General features: G+C 35.6%; 1 pseudogene; it reads right to left on the reverse strand.

Moving 5' to 3' along the window:
* Positions 1–3,526: 3,526 nt before the first annotated feature.
* On the reverse strand, positions 3,527–25,628 carry LOC119191977 (annotated as a pseudogene).
* Between the last annotated feature and the right edge of the window lie 1,140 nt (positions 25,629–26,768).

Genomic DNA, 26,768 nt, shown 5'->3' on the forward strand with positions numbered 1-26,768 from the left:
GTCCTACCGACTAAACCCCGCCATTCGACTGCCTCTCCCTAATATCGAAGGTCGGAGGGGGGGGGCAAGGAATGGGAGTCGGCTAAAGCCTCCCGCCATCCCAGGAATGACTAAAGCGTCCGTGTTACCGTGATTTGTTGCTTTATATTTTGACATTACCACCGGTGGCTGCTAGCCGCGTATATAAACAATTTGGCGTACCCTGATAAATAATAATATTAATAATAATATCAGCCCTGTACTGTCCTACTGTTGGGCACGGGCCTCTACTACTGAGAGGGATTAGGCCTTAGTCCACCACGCTGGCCTGGTGCTGATTGGTAGACTTCACACACCTTCAAAATTCCTATAGAGAACTTCTCAGGTATGTAGGTTTCTCACGATGTTTCCTTCACCGTTAACGCAAGCGATAATTCACAAATACACATATAAATTTTAGTTAGAGGTGTGTGCCCTTGGGTTTTCAACCTGTGGACATTCGTCTCGGCAGTCTGCTCCACAACAAAATAGGCTATCATCGCTTCTTAAAAATTGGTTGATTGTGGACCTAAATTATAATCAGTTAATAAACAACTGACGCATTGACACTGAAGATATTGACTGACGCAATCAACGTAACAAATTGCGACAAAATTCCATCGCCATTTATGTTACATTTGAGTTTCCGTTTAATAGGTTAATTAACTAACAATATAAGGAGTTATGACTAATCTTCAATTTGTAAGGTAATGCTACAATATTTTGATTGTCCGACCTTGCTAGAGACCTCGTTCGTCTGGAATTTTATGTGAATTAATAAATTTTTATAACCAAAAATTTATTCACGGGGGCTGTTTGTCGCTTATTAATAGTTTTGTATAAATATTATCTACATGGTTGTTGGACGAATTTTATAAGAAACATATGTTTGAGGGTGCGCAATCATACAATAGTCTTCAAACAATATAAAAGGAAGTAAATCAATGGAGATATTTAAAACAAGGCTAAGAAAATTTGTTAGTTAAGAAATATTTTAAATGCATGTAAAGATTGATTGACGTAACCATAATTTTTATGTAACTTTAATTTACTTATTGAAATTGGACATCTTGTCAAAAGTAAATAAAATCTCTAAACGCACCATATTTTTCTCAAACGGTCAATTTTATTGATCCTGGGAATCGAACCCCGCTCCTCGCAGATTTGATAGTCAAAGGAAAACAGAGTTTATACTGCGGCACATTTTAGATACGACGCGGTATTAAAACATGTACGAGAAAAAACAACTTTTAATCTCTCCCACCACGTTGTGAGGTTTTGTCTTTAGTTTTACGATCGTCTGTCTGCCATCGTCCCTCGGAAATACCATCTATACGCAGATAGGAGTAACCCGGGGCGAAATGATTGAAGGAGGGCAACGTACAAAACCACCCCATACGGGATGCCGATGAACTAGTGCGTAATTATAAACAATTAGTAGTGAACTGCACTATCCGCCATTATGGATCCAATCAAAACGCAACAATACAAACTGATTTAGACTTTAATCGCGTGTGATTAGAGTGCAATATGTATTGTACGGATATTTGTTTACTAATATTTTATCGCACTGCGAATTGAAAAGAGGTACTATGCGAACAGCGGCAAAACGCAGGGTACAAGGGCAAATTAAGGAATGTCACTTTAATATCTAGAACGTTAGGAGCCTGGTGACGTTTCTCTTTGTATGCAAAAAATATTTCATAATTAGTCTTACTTATAAACTTGTTTTAGCGTTAAGAGGTGATTAAGAATTGCTTAAATAGCTGTCAAAAACATCACCGTTTTCCTAGTTTAAACCTTATTACGAGACAAGATGGTGGGTTTAGACTTACAGCTGATCGAGTAAATTTGTGTTTTGTAGTTTTCCGAATTTTTTATAAGTAAGACTGATAAGTTTACTCTTGTGACTAAAATCGTGATTACCAAGTTTTTAAGACGTACATAAACGTGAAAATTAAACTATTTTTCGGATTCTATCGCGGTTTTTTATATTTTAGTTTTCTCCCGACGTTTCGAAGACTTTGCAGCCTTCATGGTCACGGGGGGGACTGAGGTGTTGTTCATCCGTAAAGTCACAGTTACAATATCTACCTACATTTTACAATTATACAACTTTTTAAAATTTTAGCTGTTGGTGGGCCGATCTACGCAGAATGAGCTCACAGTGTCTTGAAGTCTGGCAAAAAAAGACCGGCTGCCAATCCGAAAAATAGTTTAATTTCAATGTCTAACATTCGCGTAAACATAAGAAATCATTATACATAAACGTTAATTCAAAACGGTTTTCTCTGGTGTAAAATGTTGCATCGAGTAGCCATACATTCTTAAGAGGCTAAGCTCATTTAAGAGTCGATGTAAAATAATTTAATTGTTTTATATGGACACGGCAAAGTGACCCTACTAATACTAATAATCTAATCGTAAGTGAAGTTAGGTCTAACAGAATGTTGACTGACGAGAGATGATTACCCCTCGGCAGTCGACACAATTATGCCGGCCTTTTAAAACCGGATATACACAGGCCGATCCTGGAACACACCGGTGAACGCTATTCGGGAGGATATAAAATATATCCTACCACCAGCAAAAGCTATTTTTTATAATGGGAACATATAGAGCGGGACTTTTATCTCGGAAAAACAGACTTAAATTTCACACGGAAGAAGCCGCGAGCAAAAGCTAAAATTTATTAAAATACATCTGCGCGCTAAACGTTGTCCACGAATTATACGAGTATAATATAACTAGATGACCCGCCAGACGTTGTCCCGTCTAAGTTATGAATATTCAATTCGAACTGCGGTATTTCGTTTAGTTTCTATTCAAAACCATTTTGGGAATTGAAGTGATATTTCAAAACTCACATTCATTAAACTCGCGAAGTTAAAATAGTCGTTGAGTTTCCTACTTTTTCATTCGCTACGAACCTTCTATAAAGTATTAGAAAGCCTTATAAAAAGAAGAGTCAAATCCGTTTAGTCGTTCTCAATGGCGTGACCAAGGGAAATAGAGATTATCAGTGCTTTAACTTATAAAAATTTCGCAAAGCTATACGTAGTTACGTCTTGACTAGTCTGCTCTTAAATTTTTAATCACGGGCGACGTTTAATTGTGACAGCCATTTCGCCCTCTCAATAAAATAATGACCCATTCCAAAAATTGCCAATTTGTGGGAATCGTCAATTTTTCCCATTTTTTCATGCTATAGGTTTCATTTATTACCTATCTTTAATAAGCTCAATTTTATAGCAACTTCAAAACAAAAGGTAGCAAACAAAAAATAGTTTTCCGACGACTGCCACAAATTATCAATTTTAAATAGGTTGCGATTTAAGCAATGCTTAACCACCTCTTAACGCTATAACAAATTTATAAGTAATCGGTGGCCAAGCAATTGATTAAAACATACGACGAGTTTATAAGACTGTATATTTAATACATATAGACATAATATTATTGCTAAAAATTACGAGTGAAGAAAGTATGACAAGAATAAGTTACAAGTTCATGTGCTTACCTCTTCGGGCACCACGTCTCTCAGCTTGACGTCCTGCAGGCGGCTGACGGAGGCGGTGCGATGGTAGTCCACCAGCTCGTTCAGCGAGTTGAACTTCACCACCCACAGGAAGAACTTGCTGGACGCGTCGCGCAACACTTTGAAATGCTGAACGCCGTCTGGACATCTGCGAATTCAACAATACACAGGATATTAGGAAAACAGTTAAGTTCGTGGTCGATAGGACGCCATGCTCGACTACCATCACATCATGGGACGAAATACACTGGGTGAAAAGTAGGTGAACTGTTTGCGCCTCTACCTATTCCTTTGGGTATAAAAGGCATGTATGTGTACAGTTGAATACTCTTCAATTTCATTATGGCGAAAACCAAATCATGAAAATATCGCGAGCTTCAGTGGCTCGCCCCTATTACGTGGAATTGAACATAGCTGGTGAAATATGGGTGTGTTACACCTCTGAGTACCCCCAAAAATAGCGTGATCCTATGCAAACTTGTCGCAGATAGGTACATGTTACGACAGACGAAAATCCAAGACAAGCAAATATTCGCTTCAATAAGAGAATCAATGAAATACACGGTGACATGTCACATACATACATACGTACACAAACACAGCTTCGTAATACGAAACGGCCAAATTGTTTGCTTTCTATTAAATGATAGTTCAATCTACGTAATGTGGCGTCTATTTGTCGAAGCCGCGGAGGAATTCATTAGAACCATCCCTAAATGTAGTTCGGTATTGATGTCCATTAAAATAGATTTGGAACTCGTGTAGGTGTTAGCCATTTGGGGTCAGCCAAACCTATTTATGTGATGTAATGTTAAATTATCACAAGGGATGCGTTGTCAGTTTTCAAGGAAGAAACTGCATTGCGTTTGCACACACGGTCATTTTGATTGCAGGATAAAACAAAACTGTTGCATCATGGACGTATTTATTACTAGAACTAATTCGATGTTCAAATTTCGAATAAGTTTAACCTCAACGTACATACAATTATAGACAACAGCGGCATTAAAACGTACAAAACTTTTTAAACGTTTGTATATCTTGTGCTAGAGAACGTTTTGATATAACTTTAATTTCGGTAAATTAAACGATTCCACAAAGTTGGGACGTAATCTTCTCATTATTCTTTTCCCCTGTTATAAACAGTTAATGTGTTCACGTATTGTGTGCGAAAGAAATACGCCCGCAGTACGATTAAAAAGTATTTTCTGCCGTGTCTTTGTGGCATTTTACTTTTTTTTTTTTCTTAAATTCGTCGCATCGCAACCGCGGGCCTCAAAAGCTTTCTGCCTAAAATATTAAGATAAAAATAATGAAAATCCTTTTACACCCCGAGACTCGGGCGCAATTTGTTTCATTAGAAGACAAACGGAATTGTAAATGAGCATTTTAGTTAGACGTCTTTGTAAGATTCAGAATTGTTTGGGAAAATATTTTCGTTGTAAATATTTGGATAGGTATGACCAACAGTGGCGTCAGATTATTTCCTAAGACTACAACAATAATTGCAACAGCTGCTACAAAAAATAAAACCACAAAATCGTCCCAAATTTTTATTCCCCAGCCATTTAACCCTTTCACTAACACCCATTTGTAATTAATCAAAATATTTTTCGCTTAACGTCAGACATATTTGTACCAATTATAATTGTTAATGGGCGTTGATGACCGCTCACCAGCGACGCACCCCTTTGCTAGACAAACACCACCACACGCCGCAGGGGGCGAAATTAACCGGTATACAAGAAGCCAATAAAAACGTAATTGTGTTTCACGCTTTATATACCGTTTCCAATGCTTTCGAGCCGGTGTAAGCCGATTAGCGTCTATGTCTCAACGTAACAAGATTATCTAGAGCGCGATGTTGGCCGCTTTTCTCGTGTTCAGTTCAATTATTCATAATAAAATCAATTTATATGATATTGTGGAAGTACGTTGTTGTAAAATAGAAGTAATTTTTTTGTATAAATATACTTAAGTTATATATTTTATGCAAATGAATGAGCAGACAACGAGGCCCTTGGCAAGTTAGAGAGAGCAATTTAGATTAAGTACCGAATGGCGTTGCATTAAACTAGTAACCTTGCGTTCAATGTCTCATAATGCTCAATAATTACTCTGGCTGCAAGGACACAGTACTTGCACAATAAAAAAAAAACAATTCCTTTCTCATCCAGTCTTAAAAGGTTCGGCAGTAACATAAGGGATTATGTCAGCTTAATTATAACGCCTGGATGGTCATTGTAAATGAATATAGTGAACAACTCTTTGCACTGAATCACAAGAATGATTCACTCTTCAGTACCAAACGGCTGTTTACTCCGGCCGTCAATTTTGTATGACAAATTAGTAACATTGTCATTACACGAACGTTGTGAGATGGATGCAATCTGGGTGATGATTGATGCGGGCCCTTGGGCCTGAATTAGTAATTCTTGCTTTCGAGACCACGAATTTTAATTAACTAAATTATGAGACGAGCCGCTGGACTGATTAGGCCTCAACTGCTTATGAACAGCAAATTCGAGCATTTCGAATCACAATTCTCATTCGCACTGAACTGAGTTCATATTGAGACGTGGTTTCAATGTTGTCATTAAGACCAGCAATAAAACAAGGACAGGTGGAGGATGATATAATTAGAGACTGCATGATTGTTGCAACCGATTATAGACTTAAGTAAGTGTACAATTAGCTTAAAATAAAAATGCACGCCAGCATGATATTAAAAAACGATGATTACCTACTTCGCGCGTAACAGGAATATTTCCAAAGAAAACACTTTTTTTAACACCAGACTGTTTACGCCATACAGAAATTGCACACGTGGGCGCTAAGACGACGTAAAAGTTGAAAGCAATTTAGCTTCAGTTCACATACAGTCGGGGGTTCTTCGCCTCGAGCGGTCGCCATGGAGACGCGCCGGGTTTTACTGCATGATTGTATTGGAAAACGCGGTACAAAATGCCGCATTTATCAGTGGAACGGTAAATTTAAATTTTACTATGTATTTATAAGAAATGTTTGATTTTATCTGAAGACAAAGACACCCAAGGCCGTGATGTAGAAAAATGACAAATTACAAAAAAAAAATACCTTTCAATTTAGGAGAGAATTTGACTAAAATAAATAAGGTATTATAAAGCTCAAGGCTAAAATAGACATTTTAATAAGTACCACAGTAATTGTAGACAAATTTCATGTTACGTATCAAAACAATTAACACGTATAGGAATATGGGAAATCCCGATGCCAATAGCTACAATCGGCATATAATGTAAATTATAGTACAGTACGAAGTGCGACTCACGGGAGTGATTAAATTATGACGCGTTTCCAGCACGGTGGACAATATCTTGTGGTGACTAGTAACTGTACCGAGTTAAGTTGGTATTACTAATATTGCGGTTAAAACAAATACGTGTTTTTAATTATTTTACGCATGCTAAAACCTGATTAAATCGAAAACATAGTCTTTTACCTACATAATAAGTGCGGATGTGCGCGCTGAAAACACGCGTTATCCAAACGTATAAAACACCGCGCTGTCTGCATAGCCTTTAACATATTTCCTACGTATTTTCCCTGTACTTTTCATCAACCTACAAAATAGCTATCGAAGATAAAAGTCTGCCTGAACCCTCTTGCCTATAAACATAAAAAACACACACTACAGTCGCATATTGCGTACATAGTACATACATATTCCAGTACTTGTTACCTCTGCGAATGCCTAAACCACGAGTATTGATCTTATTACGTTCAGACTCGGGGAAAAATGTGAGTCAATCGGTTGTTTATCTGTCACTTATACATATACTATGACCTAATGTATTATTTGTCATGACGTTCTAATAGGTATTTCCTTGTAGATAAGGTTGTCCAGAAATTGAAAAAAAGCACACCCAAATTGCAATGGATCAATCTATAAATTCACATAGTTTTTATGGCTATACTAGAAGTTATTCACTTGTATAGTCATATTTATTTTGGAATTCTAAAGGTTTTTTTTAACCTGATACGGAAAAATAATTAAAACTATTCAGTTTTAGTATGATTTCAATGAATTCGAAACGTTGCGTCCCTCGACGGTCGCTAGAACTATGCCGGCCTCTTTCACATAGTAGCTATCATTAGAGCAGATATTTGAATGATAATCAAATGAGTTTCATAATAATTTCTCCTTAGTGGCATCATTTATTTACTTGTTTGTAACTGGCTATTTACATAATCGATACGCTAATGACTAAATATTAACTCCGACGCTTGTGTATCGCTAACAAAGTTAATTAAATGATACATTTTAATTATCAAACTCCAACTTTTGTTTAGTTTTAAATCAACATATTAACTTTTTCTGACGGCAGACCGGCTCGAATCTAGTCCAAACAGAATGCCTCTCAGACTAATATACTTTAATAACATGCACAAAGATTTCTACATTGTTGGCAGGCCGGCACTATACGTATCGATTTATAATTGCCGCTGACCCTGCCGGTCAGGTCGGGAGATACGGTGCAGCGTCCGCCGAGATTTCCTCTAGTTTATGAATTAAAAATGTTCAAAAGAAACGCAAAAGGTGTTTCCAGAGACTCGCTAAGCTTCCATAAAAGTATGCTCATATCAATAATATTTTACCAATGCCCTTTTCAGCGCATTAGGTACGACTATTAGGGACCGTTCAAGTATTACGTAGCGCAATTTTTGAAGATTTTTGACACCCCCCACACCACCATGTAACACGCAGTAACATTTTCCTGTACGTCCCCTTCCTCCAAAAGTTATGTAACTCTAAAGTTAAATTTTTTTTCTAATTCACAATTATTTTACGCAAAATACCGGAAAGTCGCTAAAATACCTTTGTTATTGTTTTAAAATAAAAAAAAACAATGTTACATAACGCTTTGTACGAAAGCCCCCTCCCGCCCCTGTAACGCATCGTAACGTTTTACATGACCCCCCTCCCCCCCCCAAATTGCGTTACGTAATACTTGAGCGGCCCTTAGCCGAAGAGCGTCCACATTGTGACCTATCTCCATTAGATGTAGTGGACGTCAATCCTGGCTAACAGGAGTTGCATTGGCGAGTGCGAAGGAGTCTCTAGTTTGGAGCATTGCTATACGGCATAGTTTACGAATATATAATTTTATTGTAACAATATTACGAACGTTTGTGAGTGCAATAAAATTGGAAAGGAATTTTAGTGACCGAACGAGTTCTACCAGCGTGATACATACGCGAAAATATGCCTAAACTAATATTATTGCGGAAATCATTTGTGTGTTTGTTTGTTACGGGAAATCTCTTTGAATACTACAATGCAAACAATTCTTGCGACAGCAGACATCTTCATTGTCCTCGAGTAACACAGGTTACATCTAATCCTAGATTCGTGCAGCCAAGTAAAATCTATTAGCTAAATTTACTAGGATCATTTTCTCATTGTGTTGCTAAATGAAACCACATACTGGTCTTCTTAAAAATAACACTACAATAAGTTACTTGAACCGTAAATGTAAAATTAAAAATAGTGTAAGTTTTAATCAAATAATAATTATCAATAAAAATTATATTTAATTTAACACGCTCTAATGCCGCTAATACTTATTCTAAGGGTATTCGTCGTAGCGGCAACATCACACTTCCAATCAGAAATACACTCACGCACACATCATATTCGCAGTAAACTACAAAACGATGAAAAAATTTGAAATATAAAACCGGGATTTTTGATGATAATATTTGTTATTCATGATTGATTTTTCGCACGTTAGTGGAGGAAAGGACTAACTATTTTTAAGTTTCATTTAGTAACCCAATCTCTTATCTCGAAATGACTGTATAATTAGGATTTGAACCAAACAACGTATTACGCTCATATGTGCATTTATAGGGCTGTTCAAACGGCACACATGCGTAAACGTTTCAAATATCTGTCCAAACATCAATTACATACGTTTGTTCAAAGGGGGATAAGTCGCCAGCATTCGAAAATACGTTGATATGATGATGACACAATAGTAGTAACGTTACTGGGGTAAAGGAATGTGTATAGTGTAAAGATCGATTCATTTATCCTGTGCGCGTGCGCTGCAGACACGGCGGGCGTTTATGTTAGCGTTCTATAAATAAATGTGGATACATATTAACAATACTACATTCGTACGAACAAAAAAATCTATATATAAAAAGGCGAAATACCACCGACTCACTACTCTTGAAAACGTAGCCTATTAAGTTCAAATGCAAGGTTACGCGGTCTTGGTAATGATATATTTGAATATCAGTTATAGTTATCACAGCTTTACTCCGTCCTTAGATAAAAAACGTTTATGAATAAGGGGATAAGGTTTTGTTTTGCTTGCTCTGATGTTAAAGACTAAACATGGCATAAAACACTGATCTTAAAGCAATTATCCTGCAAAAAACTACGTATAAATAGGTTTTATTAGTATGAAGGTTAAGGCAGACTAATGGAAAAATTCCCAAACATTCGTCCTGTTTTCAGCCGTCACGGAGCACCCAGAAGCGCAGGTGGGACGCTGAAAGTCCCGCTATTCCGTCTGGCCTGCTAATATTGGCGCGGCATTATAAAAAGATGTCTGCGATGAAAAAGCACCATATATCATGAGCCAGGCGGATAGTAAGTGAATGATCCCCGCTCGAGGGAACACTGATATCGTATTTTTTTGTGCCTAGTAGATTTTTCATTCTAGTTCCGATATTCGAAAAATATTTGACAACACTAAACATTCACTTCGTTTTCAATAAACAATAATTGTTCTGATTGGTCCATTTTCGCGAAGGATCGAAAAAGCGATTGGTATCGATTATTGAAAATGATGTTATAATCGATTCGTCTGAGCTCTAGACTTTGTTTTGCCTACTTTTTCCATTCCACTTCTAATTTATGAAGTATCTGGTAACACTTACGGACATTCGCAAGTATTTTCTTTTTATAATTATTTCTACACAGTCATTCACTGAAAGATAGGAGCAAGGGCGTCTTCAAATTAGCCGCACAGCTGGTGCACAGTGCGCCCGCGACAAAATAATCCATATAAAAAAGACACGCGCGACTGCCGCGCTGCACTTAGCGACAAATTGAAGGAGCTCTTAAGTCTATTCTTTTAGTGACGTTTGTGTTGTAGCAATTCTTAAGGACTTACAAAGCAGCGCTGCTACCGCGCGGCTAATTTGAAGGCGCCCTTACAAACATTATGACAAATACACATGCTCTATGACATTTTGTAACTGAATACAGAATTTCAATAATCAAGCCCTAATCGTACCCGGGCCTTGAATACAGACGGAGCCGCGAACGAAAGTTTGCTATGTGTAATGAAGGTTATTTCTAATTAAGTATTTAGTGTGTACAAGCCGGTGGATACGAGGCCCCGTTTTATATTATAAATCACAAACTGGTTTGTTCTCGAACCGACTTTTGACTCATCGGGTATCGTGGCCCGGATTTGGAAAATCAATAGCATAGTTTTCACGTATCTCTGACTTGTACATAGTCGTTTGAACAGATGGTTTAGCTTATGACCAAATATTGTGTGAACTAATTGTGGTGAATTATTGAGAGACGCTACGACTAATGACTGCCTACTATAGGCAAAGGCTATTGAACAGAATAATAACAATGCTCATGTTCTTTTTGGAATATAGTATTGTTTGAAATATTATCAACAAATATTTATCGTGTGTTTAATTCTTCGAAAATACATTTTATATTGATAAAATCCATCATCCTACTTTGACTTAAATAAATATTCCATTATGCCAGAATATTGAAAATCATACTGGCACAAAAAAATGACGTCTTGAAAAAAACGTATAAAATATAATTTTAAAAAAAATCATCAAGGCCATCACGTATTCTTTCCAAAATCGTACACTATGACGTATGTATCAATATACCACGCCATGAATTTTTTTTTAAAAAATAATAAAAAAACATCGTCAAGACCATCACGTATTCATTCCAAAATCGTACACTATGACGTACGTATCAATATACCAAAAATCATTCCCCCAAACACCCGGAACAATAATTCGACGGACAACACGCGCACGTCCCAATATGGGGTTCGAGTCCGCGACTACACAACATACAGCTGCTCGGTGCGTCACAGAGGTCATCGCTATTGCCGTAAGGTCTGACGTTGATGATAATAACCCCATGGAACGTGTGCTATAATAAATGTGCAAAAGTTTGTTAACATATTTAAATGTTAGATGTAAACGACACCGTAAATGGATATTTTATATAGATAAAGTCTGATTAAAAATTAGTACTGTTTGCATTTGGTGATAATATCACTTTTCATTTCAAAAATTGAGATTTTTAGTAGGTTTTATTATTCTAGTAAAGGAATATCCCACGGACGCAAGCAAAATCTAGTGTGAAATATATTATGTGTAGTATTGAAAGCTAGGTCAACGACATCTCAAGGATGCACAGGTTCCGGTTAAGATTCACTGAAGATCTGCAGGTTGGCTTTTAATAGATCGAATACCAAAATTAGAATTGTTAATATCGGCACGTGGATAAAAAAAATGCTTATACATTTTTAGTTCGCAGTTTTTTATCTATTCATTAAAAAAAAATAATGCTTTGTATGTATACTTTATTCCGCAGTTTTTATCGATAGATTAATTGAGAAAATAATAACGCATTTTTTTTATTCTTTTTTTTTTTGTATTTAATTGTTAAAATAAACATTAATTATTATACTAGAAGCCTGCTTTACAGCTTCTGAGTAAATGTTATTCGTCATATAAATGTATAAGCCGACCAAATACAAAAGTCAGACTAATCTATGCGCCCAAATAAACGATAATAAAATTTGTACATTTGCTGTTTAATACGATTAGTATCAAATAAAACGTACTTAAATGTTAAGGATATTAAAATATAATTATTCGTCGCAATTCTTCTCGACAAGAAGTCGCAGCTCTTCGTATTTTGCAATCAGCATATTAACTATTATTGATTGATCTACTTGTTAAACTGGCCGAAAAAATACAAAAAAGAACAAAATAAAACGGAACATTTTCCTCATAAAATTTTCAAAATATTATGAAATACGCACTACCAATAACAGCCAGCCGTTATCACATTAAAAAACGCAAGAACTATCATCGTTACTCAGTATAGATTGCGTATTATCATATTCCCTAACACAGTGAGATTAAAATGACTAACGCAGCGCGCCAAGGCGGCTCACGGCAGAATAAAAAGTACAAATTACATTCCATGAGTCATACAACGCTCTCGACGTGTTGGGCTCATTTTTTTTTTATTATCCACCAATTTAAACTCTAATGGAAATGTTTGCCTTGTGCCTGTGTACCGATAGAACACTTCGCTGGTTCACTATTACAAGGTGATATAAAAAATTTTACTTATGTCGGAAAAATTAGATAAAAAATATATTGGTAAACATTTTAAAAGACAATAAATCATGGTTTCTTTTAGTTATTTTTCGGGATTATTGCAAAATATATAAATTACACACATAAAATTATGTGTTATATACTACATATAATAATTTAGTTTGTGCAAAAAAAAAACACAGTAACTTTAGTGAGCCAGCGACGTGCGTATTGACTTACTGATATTTTGCACGTGGCGAAATAATTTTAATAAAAAAGATTTACTATGGTAGGTGTGATATTAATTACATCAAAATTGATTAGTGGAATTAATTTTATTAATTCTCAATTTATTTCCGCTTGCGATATAAGTCAGTACTCAGGATAAAGAGTAGCATAGCACTTAGGAATATAGCTTTGTATTAAAAAGAATTAAAAAAAAAATAACGGTACTCTCAAATACTAACGCGTTCCGAGGGTCATAGATGACGAGCGTAGTGCGTGCACTATAAAATTGAAATTTAACCTTGAATAACCCTTAAATACGTCTTATATTTTATTGAAAATAAACTTACCAGGGAAGCATAGATCAGGATGTCTGACGCCAGACAGGCGCTTAAACAATAAGCCAAAATCCAACAACACGTATGTGGCGCCGACTTCACAGCAGGATAGACAGGAAGAAGATATTAAATTAATGCAAATATGTTGCTGCATTTTAATAATACCATTGTATGGGGTTTATGATTTTATTCTGAGTTTGACAACGCTAATTCCTTCACCTAAGGTATACAATGTAGCTGTGTGAAAGATATAACAATTTGTAATTATTAAAGTATTTGAAATAACTATTTTTTCACATGCATTTACATGTTATTTTTTTGTGAACCCACTGTACCTGATGGTTACCGCTATGGGGTACATATAGAATGTCGACTGATGAGAAGTGATTTGCTAGTCGACACAATTATGCCGGCCTGTATGAACCAGATAAACATAGACTGATCCCGGAACGCGACACACTTATGTGGGCCACTATGGTGGGTTCTAACACCTTATGTGCGGTGGTCGCTATCCGGGCGGATACAAAATACATCCTACCACCAGCAAAAGCAGCAGTTCTTAGACAACAGGCAGCGAGTATTAGTGTCTAATGTTAATTCATCCCCTTGTAGTAAGTGATGAAAGATGGTTTTTAACCACAACAGTACAGACTTTCCCGCCCTCACACCCGCCACTATAACTCCTGTAAGTCAGGATCAGCAGTGGCACGCATTATGACACTTTACGATGAAGTTCGGTAACTCTCAGGGAACACTAATGTGTTTTTATCCCGCAACGAAATTAATCATCTAGAAAGATAGGGAGTAGTTGAATAAAGAATAGCAGTAGGCATTTAGTGTGGGAAGTTATTTGAGCTTTCAAATATCCCCCTTATTATGATAAGAAGAAACGAGACAAACAAATTTATTACTGACAATGAGGGCTTGTTCCACAATGTATAAATAAACATCTCGAACATAATATAGTGCGACCAAATATCAAAGTCAAGTTTCCAAATAAATCCTAAACAAAGGAGTGTATTCAGCATTAACTGTCTTATACGTTAACTGGCGTATAACATTTACTTATACATTACTGGTGGTAGATCTCTCATATATCAGAGTCTGTCTGGTTAGCTACCACCGCAATGTCTATATCTGCCGCTAAGCAGCAGTGTGTAGTCACTGTTGTGTTCCAGTTTGAAGGACATTGTAGCCAGTGTAACTACTGGACATAATAAGACCTAACACCTCATGTCTCAGGATGGCGAGCGCAGTGGAATACCAAACAATATTTTGTAATTCAAGATGTTGAATGGTGTTTCTACTGTTTATGTCGGACCGCTTATCATCTGGCGAACAGAAAGCTCGTCTCGTCATTCAAAGTAATAAAAAAAAACTTGTATTTTGTGAAACAGACCTTTAAAGATACCTACGATTTACAAATTTCCTGAGCCAAATGTTTTACGAACATATATATATCAAACGGTTTGACACTGGGTATTGAGAGGGATTTATATTTACAAATCCCGTTTGCGCCTTTCATCTCGCTCGTAACAGAAGTAACGAATATATTCAGTAGAACGTTAAGAAGCGTTTATTATGAACTTGTCAAGTTTTCAATATAAATGGGAAGGCCGTTCTGGGATTTTATCACTGTCATCCAGTAGTCACGATACCGTCTGATGACTTGCTTGATTATACTAAAAGACCACAGTACGCAACCCTGTCGACCATTTCTGTAACACGGGCGTAACGGGAACTATCTGCATTCCAAAAAAATATTAAATATATCGTAGACTATCGAATCTTCACAGATACGTTTGTTTATCCGACACTACACTAAAATAACTGAACCAATTCCGACGGGTTCATACACGGATAAACATCTTGCGCATTTCATACAAAATGAGATACAACACTTTATTTAGGTATAACGTCCCGAGGAACAGTGATTGACGCTCCTAGGTAAAAATTGTTGTTTGACAAATCGTATACTATGTAATCCAGAGTATATTATATATCACGGATAATTTCTTTTTTAATTTCAATGATGAATTTGTGAGTGCCTACTGTGGCTACTATATTTTGAATTCGCCCGGATAACGACCACCGTACACAAGACCCACGTCAGTGTGTTGCGTTCCGGGATCAGCCTGTGTATATTCGGTATTAACAGGCCGGCATAACTGTGTCGACTGCCGAGGGGTAATCATCTCTTGTCAGTCGGTAGTCTATTGGGACCCATTCCACTCTACAGGTGCAGTGGGATCCATTTGCCGTGCACGAATCCAAAATAATCGTCAGTCAAAATTTCGAAACACACAGCATTACATAGACTAACCCTGAGACATTCGTTGCAATATTTCATAACACCCGGTGATGCGACTGTTTCAATGTGAAAGTTCTTTTATAATGGTTCGAACAGCTTTCTTGTAGTAACAACACCGTCTGAAATGGTGAGAAATTCTCAGACGATGCAAATTGCAAACATTACGCTTCGCATAATTTGATATCTGCTACCGTTTTAATATAATGTCTAAATCGCTCGTGGTTGAAAAGAAAATAGTTGTATCTAAGAAATAAAATTATATTAAATTTTTAGTAGTACATACCGAAATAAATATTTTAATTGAAGAAATATCATCGTTTTTAAAATATAACAAAGAACAAAATATTTTGCATTGAGTTCATTCCAGACATGTTTTTCTTCGATATGCTTTCTAGAATATTGCAGTTATTGCGCTATACATACACCATTTTATCTTCGTTGAAGTAAAACAAAGATAAAAATGGTATTCAATGATACCTGCGTTGAATATTTATTATTTCTACAAATTCCTGCTTTAGGTGGAACTATACCCGTTCAACAGTTTAAAACAAAATACTGCTTCAGTTTTTAAAATTCGATTAAAAAAACGGTCTAATGTAGAGATTTAATCTTATGTAATAAAAAATCTTAGTTCAAGTGTTTTTTGCACACAAATGTACTTTTATAATAAAAATAAGTATAGCACATAATTTATTTAAGAATAAAATGCAACATAAAACTGGAAAACATCGCGCGCGTTCAAAGCGCAAGTTAATATTCTAGATTCGTTTAGACTCGACCCGTCACGAAGTTTTCTCGCGAATAACAGAGCGGGCGTGCTTGAACGCCACTGTACGTTTTACTAAAGGGGGGCTATAGACTAGCAATCCTTTCATGGAAATATGTGGCCGTTAATACCTAGCTACATTAGGATAGGGTATTAAAAAGGTAATACGATGGCTCCTAAGTAAACTGTCGTATCTGGAAAAAAGCGAAAATAATGTTTAGATATTTCACTTAATGTCCATTAGATTGAGAGACATCAAATATGTTGCTAAGGAGCAGTAAAGGTATAATTGAACTGTATTTATTAATCTCATTGTAGTAGTATGAAATATATTATTATATTTACCATGTTTTTGTACTTACTTTAGACAAATAATATATATATTATTTGACATCAAAGGATAAAACTATTTTTGTAATAAGACCAATAAAAAAAATACTGTAGGCAACGACGACGTTGACGATACAGGCTAGCCTAGTGTGAAAAGACCATAGGATATAAATTCAAATGTACTTGTTTCAATTGAACTATGGTCATTAATCATCACACTATAAATAGTAAATTTAGTTTTGTTACTATAATAAATATTAAATAAGTAAATATTAATCTATGGTATCAACAGAATCGCATACGACTGAATTACGATATTCCATATTTATTACATCAAGCTACCGGTGTAACGAATCTTATGTAGTCTCTGTTGTAGTAAACTGTTTGGACAATACTAGGTTATTTTATCGGTCAATGAATGCGGGGCTTTATGAATGCCAATATGGCAACAAAACCAACTCAACCTTTCCGTTAAAGTTTTAATATTTTTATATTTTGCTTACAAAATATAATGATTGATTGATTCCTTCCTAATCGAATTTCGGCTAATGCGGCCAATCTCAACGGAGGTCAGCCAAGTGCGCAGGAGATGTTATAGTGCACAAGTGTGCGTGCAATACACAGGTGCCCTTTTTGTTCCTTCATTCTCATAGTCGGGTGTGACGGTCATCCGACATGACTGGAGAGAGATCAGACGCAGGACCAACGGCGTTACGTGCTTTCTGGAGACATGGGGGTCTCACATCGCCATCTTCCTGATTCCGAACTGCGACTGAGTTATATTTTTAAGATGAAAAACCCAGTCACAATTATTTTGGCCCAACCTGGGATTCGAACCCAGGACTCCAGCACGGTAGTCGTACTTCTAACGTATACAAATACAACTACACCACCAAAGCAGTCAAAATATAATATGCTCACTTACAAGACTAAATTAAGTATAATCAATCAATCCATATAAAATATGATCATAATGAAAAGACTTACAACCGATTAAAGCCTCATTTTATATTTAATAAACATCAAAATATTGACACAAAATTGCTCGTTTATAAGCCGCCTAAGACATGCCAAGGTTTCATTTAATTGGCCAGAGGGTGCGCAATAAGGTCGCCTCGGTTTCGATTAGCTTACGATTCTGATTAAATATTAATAAAATATGATTGAACGCGGTTCGTGATATTAGGCACAAAACAGTCGTATCGAGTTCATTATAAACATGGTAACGAAATTAATTTAATTTTATTGACGGAAATTTCAAGATATTGAAATAACTTTATAGCTACAGCATTTATAAGCTTTTCTTTTTTTTAGAACACAAGACAGCTTGAAGAAACATTTTACGTAATTTTTGACATGAGCCTTTGCTTCTTTTGATCTTAAACTAGACAATATGAAACCTGAACAATTCGTAAAATAACAAATCAGTTTGTTTACACTGACTACAAGTTCCTTGAAATCCGGTTCAAATTATACGATCCATTAATCATTCATGGCATTTTTACGGAATATCTTGTATCAAATTTATCATCTTATTGACTTCAGCCCGCCTCTTGACGTCAACCCTCGTTAGCATTATGCAATGCGACTGCTTAAGTTACGCACAAGTCATGCTGGAGAACAAAGCATTTGAAAAAAGTTGTTCTTTGTAATTTTTTTATGTAATCCTAAAATTTACAAATTTCATTATAAACTAGTTGACCCGATAGACGCTGTCCCGTCTTAACTATGAATTTGCAGCGCGCATTTTGTCAATCGCTGACAGTTATTTCAAACAATTGACAGTTATATAAAAATAATATTTTCGTTAAGTTTTCTAAAATTTTCTAATTTTCCACGTAAATTTTTTTGGAATTTTTTCTTTCATAAGAACATTCTGATAATAAGAAACACAACAAAAAATAGTGAAATCGGTCCAGCCGTTAACGCGCGATGGCGTGACCAAGGGAAACAGGAATTCATTTTTATACATATATAGATTAAAAAAAAAATTACCTGTGTTGGTTATCCACGAAAATTTTGACAATTTATTGGTACAGTGCAACCTAACCCTTATTAGTAACTGCAACTTAATAACTAAACTTGCCACTTTCAGTGGATTCCTTCCGTTCCTAAAAGCATTATTGGTTGGAGCTAAGTTAGCAACGATTTTCAATTAATCACGAACCATTAATTGTACCACGGAACGGGAGCACGGATGCGAACAAGTTTGTAACTAACTTCAAGGTCACGTTTGTTGTTTTGGGGCGCAAAAACAACTGAAACGTGAAGAAAAGTATTGAGCTTAAGCTCAAAATTATGGTAAACTAATTTTTGTTTGCGGCTTTTTCCACGTGAAAGAGTTTTCCGGGATAATTTTTTTTCCGACTTACTTGACATGTATCCTTATATTATGACCAAACTACACAAAATCATTATAAATTTTAGCCTATGTTATATTCTGATGTATAACCAATATTATTGTAAAGTTTCATCCAAATCCGTTCAGTAGTTTTTTTGTGAAAGAGGAACAAACATACATACATCCATCCTCACAAACTTTTTCATTTATAATATTAGTAGGATGGTCCAACGAAGTAAGCGATATTAAATACGATAATTTCGGGAGTGTTTGAATGGAACCCTCTTTAACTAAACCCGGTGACCCTTGAAGTCACTACTTGGTTGCTTTTTAATGTAGATACAATCTACAGGAGCACTGATGGTAGTCATTTTAAGAAACTTACATTTATTATATAAGTTTTGAATTGTTTTATGTTTTTATAGCAGTAAACACTTAAACATTAGTTGGTGGATGCCTTTGCCTACCAGTAAAATAGATTTGCTTTTTATGGATACAATTTAATTTATTTCTCCTTCGAACAAAAATAATGAATTAAATTCCATAACGAATTATTTATCTCTTTCAAATTTGAAATTATATAATGTTTTCTACTTTGATACAACTGTAAAACACTATCTTGAGTCATTGTTAGACTCTTCTTAACCTATAGCTAGACCAGCAAAATAAGCAACCTGCTTTGGAGGCACATTTGTTATTTCGTTTTAAGTTAAGATTGTCAGTACAAGAAATTACTTCCATCGTAGCATGTTATTGTGAAGCTCTATTTCCTAGTCAAGCCTATATAAGTGTTATCGAGCGTCATCGACTGTGGAATGCTAGTCCTATTCTGCCTCGATCAAGAGCAAGGTCGACGCTGATAATATCCAAGTGTCCGTATCTATACTCAAACGCGAAATATATATACACAGAATTAGATGAACGTTTAGTTAATTCAGTAAAAAACCCCGCTCGTATCGGCATTAATGTGCAAGATTTTTAGAATAAAGTTAAGTTTTACGGGTGGGATTTATGCAAGTCCAAACTAGATTTCATAGTGAAATGACTATGCCAATACTGAAATGGATAGGTAGAGATGAAGTTAATGCAAATTTTACCGTAGAACGTAGAGCTCATTTTCATTCTAATATGTGAAAGGGATCGGATGTATCACTATATCAAGTCAAACGAGATGTGTATATGATATATCCTTCGGGGAATTAAAAAGATATGGTGTTTATTTTTGCCATTTCCAGTAAATTTTTTACATTGCTGGGGCTGACCAAATGAAATTTGCATGTGGTTTTCCATTAGAAAGAAAAAAATATTTGGGCCAGGACACGTGATATATTTAAAAGAGTGAAAAAGAACTAAAACCATTTATCATGACCCAACCGCGACAAATATTAATGACGTCACGTTAAATAGAAATTGATGCCCGCCAATTGTGCCTTATATGGCGACAGACTCGCCCGCTATCACGTTACGGGATGAAAATCTAGCGTTGCTGACGTGTTAGCACTAATCTAACATCCATTTCCACGTCGAAACCAATACGAGAGCAATTTCGTTCCACCGAATTCGGCCCCACGTGACGAGATTAATCCGTTCGTCCTCTATACGATGTCATTTACATTGTCACCCATCGAAGGAAATATGTATCCGAATGGGAAGGGTATCATTATGTTCACTGGAGAGTAAACTTGAATACATGAATACTGAACAGGAATTGAGGAAATAACTTTATAAAGTGTTATGGCTTGTTTGCTGGGTCAAGAATGTGTTGCTTGACCAGCATTGTTGGGTTGGTCAGATCGTAAAAGACCTTTGGTAGATTTCATCAATTTATCAATTACTTATGCTTATGCATTGTATAAGCAGTTCTGGTATAAAGCATAAAGAATTTGTTTATATTGCCATGAATTTTAGACTTTTAAATCTGCTCGATTTGGCACCTTGTGTACGGTAGACGCTATTTGGGCCACTATAAAATATGTTCTTACTAAATTACATTCAGACCGGGCAGCAAGAGATTCGACATGATTTAATAATCATGACGAATCTCTATTGACGATACTATGTTTACGAAAATTCTCAGAATGTCGTCTTTTTTGCTGGACACTGCATGTTAAATACAGAATACTTAAGATAATAGTATGTTTTAAGATAAATTCTGAATTAACATACAGTCATCATCATCATCATTTCAGCCGGGAATCGTCCACTGCTAGGGCTCCCCCTTTAGTGCCATAGGGACCGGTTCTGGTCCGCCCTCATCCATCGGACTCCGGCGACCCTCACCAGATATCGTCGGTCCATCTCGTGGGGGGCCTGCCTACGCTGCGTCTCCCGCAACACATGACATACAATGTCCAGAGAATAAGACGACAATCTGAGAATTTATCTCAAACATGTTGTCTATCGTATCAATCACGTGAAGTTTGATTTATCAATGATTTATTTTAACATTTGTTACGAATATTTTTGTGTTTCACGATTCTTAACCGCATAGCAACTGAAAGTTATTCATTGATACAGATTAGTTCTTTCGCTGTTTTTCTACGATATCCTCACAATAATGCTTAGGAAAATAGGTAAAAAGCTTCTGAGTTGTGGTGGCGTCAGGAATAAGATATGTTTGTATGATAGTGTATATTGCCATTTTATGCAAGAAAGATGGAACTTTTTTTAAATAGCTTATTGGCCAGAATTTATTTGTAGCCAGTGGTACTACTGGATATAATAAGACAGCATCCCATATCTCAGGATAACCAGCGCAGTGGAATACCAAACAATACTTTGTAATCCTTTTGAATGGTGTTTCTACTGTTTATGGGCGTTCGTATCGCTTACCATCAGGCGAACTGTAATCTCGTCTCGTTATTCAGACATAAAAAGTGCCAATTGCATCTTGAGAATATGCAACGATATTGTTAGAATTTCATCCTAAGAAAGAACAATCTCGTCCATGTAGCCCCACAATTACTCTTTCATATAACATGTGACCGTTACTGTAAGTAGTCAGTCTAAGTTTGTACGAATGATACGGTACAGGGCACCCAGTGGTCAAAGTTTTGGAGGGTCGATTGTTATTCGTAAAGTCTCACGGCTTACAATCAACCATGCGTATAATTTGTTATTAGTTGTTGGATAAAGTAGTTTTGGGAACGTAAAAGCGTTCCGTACGACACGATTTAGGTGCTATAGGCGAGAAACGTAAAAATTTTAGAAAACCAAAAATGGCAATAACTGGAATTACTGACACCCTACATGACGCCTTTATCCTCGAATGGGTAGGCAGAGGTGCAAACCAGGGCACCCATTATTCATTAAGATTTACCGGGTTGATATTGAGTAGAAAAACCTAATATCAATTTACTCGACTCAGGATTCGAACCCGTAACCTCAAAGCATCGGTCGTACAACGCACGCAATACAACACCACCGAGACAATCACATATCCGACCTCTTTTCTCAATGACGTAGGTACAACGCTTTAACCCGTGAGGTAGCTGAATGTTTGCAAACATTGACAGCTACGCGTGTGACGGAAAAATAACCTTATTATGTAGTATATATAGTATATAAGGTTATAATCCCGTGACACACGCAAATGTCATGTAGCTGTCTTGGCTCGCCGGCGATTCACGAGAGACCAAGAGTTAATACAAATTTTATAATGCAAGCCCAACCTAATTACAAAGCACTGAACGTTTGATTTGCCTATCACCAGCAGCACCTCAAGAACAACGATACCACATACCATTTAGATATTTATTTGTAAACATTAAGTCATTAACATTGATTAATTTAATTACATTGTAATTCCACGAATTCGTTATCTTAACAAAAAGCGTAAGTTTTGTAAACAATTCGTTACGGCGAAACGGATTAGTTATATAAAAAATGTCTGGATAATGCTATATTTAAATATTGAAAGGGATATTATAATTTAATCGTTTTTGCCCGCGGCATAGCCCACCTGAAAAAGATTTTTAAGATAAATATATTTCCCCGGGATAGAGAGAAGAAATGCTTCCCAGGGTCTCAAACTACTTTTATACCAAATTTCATTGAAGCCTGCTGGGCAGTTTTTGAGTTTATCGCGTTCAGACACGCAGAAAGATGCGTCGGGGACCATTTTAAGAGGAACAAACTCCTCAGCTTTATATAATTGTATAGAGTATAGATGTCATTTCATGGGCTTCGAACGGTCTATTTTTGCTATAGCAGATTTTCTACAGCAACAATGGGCCAGTCCTATAAGAGCCACTATTTACCAGTTGCTGTTGCGATACGTATGGCGACTTAGAATTTAGGTAACAAAATGTTTCTTAGGAACATTTTCATTTTCAAAAAGGTTTAAAAACCCAGCTCATAATGACGCAATTTAATTTTTATAACTTATAATAAGAAAACAGAAATCGAAGGCATGATCTATTTTTGTTACGAAACAAACAGGTTAACAGGGTTTTATGAATTTAAAAGACTTCAGACGATAAGCAAACGCCTACGAAGATGTAAACACGCGTTGCCTCCATCTGTATCAAAAAGTGCTTCGTCATGCACTATACAGTTCACTGCATACATTATAGACAGCCTAAGTTCAATTCGCTTGTATTTTTCATCACTACAGTTGTATCACTAGTTCTTTGATAAATCGGAAAATTAATTATATAAAAACAAACCTTTACTCTTTCATTTGATTTTAATTCCACCAAAGGCGTAAGGTGGTTTTATCAAATCTTGGACAAAGTCCATTTTACAAGTCAGTTTTAAAACTACAGCTGTAAGCATTATTACATTGTTCTATTAAAATAATTGTTTAAATAATTAACTAAAACATAGTTTTACATAAATTACGTGTCATATATATAATAATTTACTTTGTATTAAATTAATTGGTCCCGCGTTGGAGAGGACGCACCTGCTTTTATTTTAGGCTAGCTGATAGATATCGGGAAACATGGAATTTTATTTACATTACTATTATTTGCTTGTAGTAAATTTTACGAATCTAGATTCCGTTCACTGGAGTTTTGTTTACAATAGTAGTGAAAGCTACATCGAAATCACTTTAGCCATTTATGAACGATGCGGGACAAAATAACTAATATGCTATTGTTTATATGGGTTTTGAAATAAATTCTAAAACTCAATCAAGAAGGTTTTATATAACTACAAAAAGTTCTTTTTTTTTTTTTAATTAATTCTAAAATTTAAACTAAGAAGGTTGTAACTGAATTTGTTAAAACTTATTCAATGGGTTATAACAAAAGGTGTGTTTTACAATGTTTCATTAAACACTGTCATGTTGAACACAACTTATTCGAAGCTTCGACTTTGGTATTTGGTATAATTATTAATCCCATATAATTATATCATATTGTATTTCGCACTGACATAAATAGAAATATTAAGGTCCCATACACTTTTTATACGATAGAATATACTAAAATATTGGTTTTAGTATGAAATATTAAAAAACGGAAAATATATGTATTGATGTGCAATTCAAGTGTAGATAATATTGACACATAGTATGATTGTATAGCTAGTATAATTATAAATGATGTCCCTAATATTATATTATATGTAATACGGAAATAAACAAGATATCGTTTAAGGTTCAACTATTATCAGTAATCACAAAATAAATATTCAAACACTTAATAACGTAGTCATGAAATTAGTCACTCGCACACAATCATTTAAATGTATACCATTAGTAACTTGTTTACTTATTTGAATGAACTTACCAGATGATTACCAATCTGGTATTTTACAATTATTGGTGGAGAGTATAATGAACTATATTTCGATCTTTGCCAAACTTACTTTGATATATATATTTTTTGATAGAAAATACTAGTTTGTCTTGCGCATGCGTTCTATACTCTTACAGCGCAGGGGTCATGGGCGGGAATGGGCATATTTACGAATAATTGCTATGAAAAATCGATTTTAGGTCTTTTTAAAAATATTTTGCACCTAAAATAACATATTGTTTTTTTTTTATATGTATCATAAATTTTGAATTAAGAACTTCTAGAAATATAGTTAGCGCAGAAGTTTTCTTGGGGGCACCGCCATAACAATAACCCAAATTGTTCATGCTATGGAATACTTTTAATTCCAAGAATGTTGGAACACATAGTGTGCCTGAACCACTCAAAATTAAGCATGTTAATGGTAATAGTCACTTTTGGACATAAAACAGTCAATGGAGTAACCAAAAGATACAAGTATCAAATGAAATTTTGCTACAGGCCCTGTCACTTACTTGACAGATAGAGAGAAGTCACCGGGCTGGATTCGCTGATTCTAATCAAGAAACGCCTTCAGGTTTGTTTCCTAACAGCTTCTCTGCATCTGCCCTGGTGATTCTTCCATAATACCAACTGAAAACAATTCATGTGATTAATAACATATTCTTATGGAGAATGACTGGCTCGGTGGTATAATTATTGTACTGTGTATGCTTTACAAGTAGTGTGTTGAGTTATTTTGTGATTGCCATGTTGGGCAAAGCAATATGGTGTTTTTTTGCTCAGTATTCTGGAATAGGGCTCTGGAATTTGGCAATAGGCATATATTATTATATCAGGTGTATACAGTAAGCTAAATGCAGGTAACATCTCTGCCTACCTGAATAGGGAAAAGGTATGATTATATGTATACGTAATGGGGAAAACAAATGTTTCATATTTGATACAAAGGTCCTGTAGAAGTATTATTTGAAGAGGAGCGCTGATGTGGTTACAAGCATAGTTTTCCTTCCTGAACATGATACAATAATGATTTATTGTATGACATGTGGTATTTTACTTTTAAACACATGAAATTCTTGTATGAGTTTTAAAATTGATTTTATGATGGATTTGTTTTTTGTAGAATAGTGTTAAAGCACTGGATAATCACAGTTAATTTCTTCTTGAAGTATTATGAATAAAATAATTTTATTGAAATAAACACTGCAACATTCATGGTCAGGGAGATAAGCACTAAGTGTGTGGGCTGTAGATTGGGAAGTTTGGATTAACTGTCTGACACAAATTGCCCAAGATAGGATCTCCTAAACGGGTTGAAGTCAAGGAGGTGGTTAGCTATACAAACTCAGCTAAATTATTTGTGTAACATAATTAAATATGTGCTATGCCAACCTTATATTTAACTGGGATTAGGTCAGGTGAAGGTAACGGTGAAGGAAAACATCGTGAGGAAACCTGCACATCTGAGAAGTTCTCTATAGGAATTTCGAAGGTGAGTGAAGTCTATCAATCCACACTAGGCCAGGGTGGTGGACTAAGGCCTAATCCCTCTCAGTAGTAGAGGCCCATGCTCAGTAGTGGGCAAGTATATAATACAGGGCTGATATTATTAGGTCAGGTGAAACAGATGTCTTGTATTAAAAAATCATTGAATAGCAAAACAGAAAAACTAATAAACACGGCAACATTCTAGCTAGACCGGCTCACTAACTTGGTACTGTATCATGCAACAGTATTGTCCTATTAAATGAATAACAATACACAAATGAC

This window comes from Manduca sexta, unplaced genomic scaffold (genome assembly GCF_014839805.1).
Source record: "Manduca sexta isolate Smith_Timp_Sample1 unplaced genomic scaffold, JHU_Msex_v1.0 HiC_scaffold_2173, whole genome shotgun sequence".
Lineage (NCBI taxonomy): Eukaryota > Metazoa > Arthropoda > Insecta > Lepidoptera > Sphingidae > Manduca > Manduca sexta.